This window comes from Mastomys coucha, unplaced genomic scaffold (genome assembly GCF_008632895.1).
Source record: "Mastomys coucha isolate ucsf_1 unplaced genomic scaffold, UCSF_Mcou_1 pScaffold21, whole genome shotgun sequence".
NCBI lineage: Eukaryota > Metazoa > Chordata > Mammalia > Rodentia > Muridae > Mastomys > Mastomys coucha.
In genome coordinates, this window is record NW_022196904.1 from 24,678,253 (window position 1) to 24,679,503 (window position 1,251).

Here is a 1,251-nt window from a genome sequence, read left to right on the forward strand (position 1 = left end):
TTAATGTGCTTTAGGCAACCCATCTTTGCAACATGTCTGATCCGAGCACCATCTTGCTGACCTGTCCTCCTTCTCTCCTGAAGTTGGATTCCTGATACCTGTGCCCTCATCCTTCCATCTCTTAGGCTGATTCTAATAAATGCCCGCAGCTCTATTCTGTGCTTTGTATCTATGTGCTGAATGGGAATCACATGAGGTCTTCAGAGGATCTGGGAGACAGTGAGAAAAATGATTTGTGTGGTCACTGAGATCAGGGTGACTGCCCCTGACTAGCCAAGTAATCATGGGAGAGCCATTGCAGCCTTCTTTTTTTGATACTATGTAGACTAGGCTGGCCTAGAACTCACTGAGATCCATGAGTCTCCTCCCCCTGAGTGCTGGTAGTATAGATGTGAACACCCATGCTCAGTTTACTGCAGCTGTGTGAGACTGCAGAGACTGGTGTTGTCTGAGGGCAAATAGCATGTAAGCAGGCACAGGCTTCACCAGGCTGGGAGGACAGAAAGGAGATGCAGAATCACTCACCTCATGTGTTGCCTCTGGGCTTTATCACAGGACTGTGGGCTCCTCATGTCCACTTATAACAGGGGAGTAACTCAGGAATCACATGGGTGTACTTCTCAGATTCTCTTGGTTTGCTAATGACAGTTACCATTTGTCACAGCCTGGTTGACTTATTAAGTTCTAGGACAGCCAGGTCTATATAGAGAGACCCTAGTCCAAAACAAAACCAGGGGCTGGAGAGATGGCTCAGCAGATAGCTGATCTTCCAGAGTTCTGAGTTCAATTCCCAGCAACCACATAGTGGCTCACAGCTATCTGTGATGCCCTCTTCTCATATGTCTGAAGACAGTGACAGTATACTCATATTCATGAAATAACTAAATGAACCTTTAAAAGAAACCTAAAACTTAATAAGAAACAAAACACTTTAATGGGGAAAGAGGTAGGAGTGGATGCCCAACTAAAGGAAAAAGAACGAAGGACTGAGAAGAAGGTTCAATTGGTCGAGTGCTCCTGTGCATTTTGGGGACCTGAGTTCAACTCCCAGAACCCATGTAAAGCCAGACTTAGTATCATGTGTCTAGAGTCCTAGTGCACCCATCAAGACACGGGAGGAGACAGGTGAATTCCCAAAAGTTTGTAGACCAGCTACCTTGGCATCCTACAATGTCAGAGAGCAAGAGGCCCGTCCTAAACAATGGCTGAGGATTGTCCTCTGATCTCCACATGCACACTGTGGTATGTGCA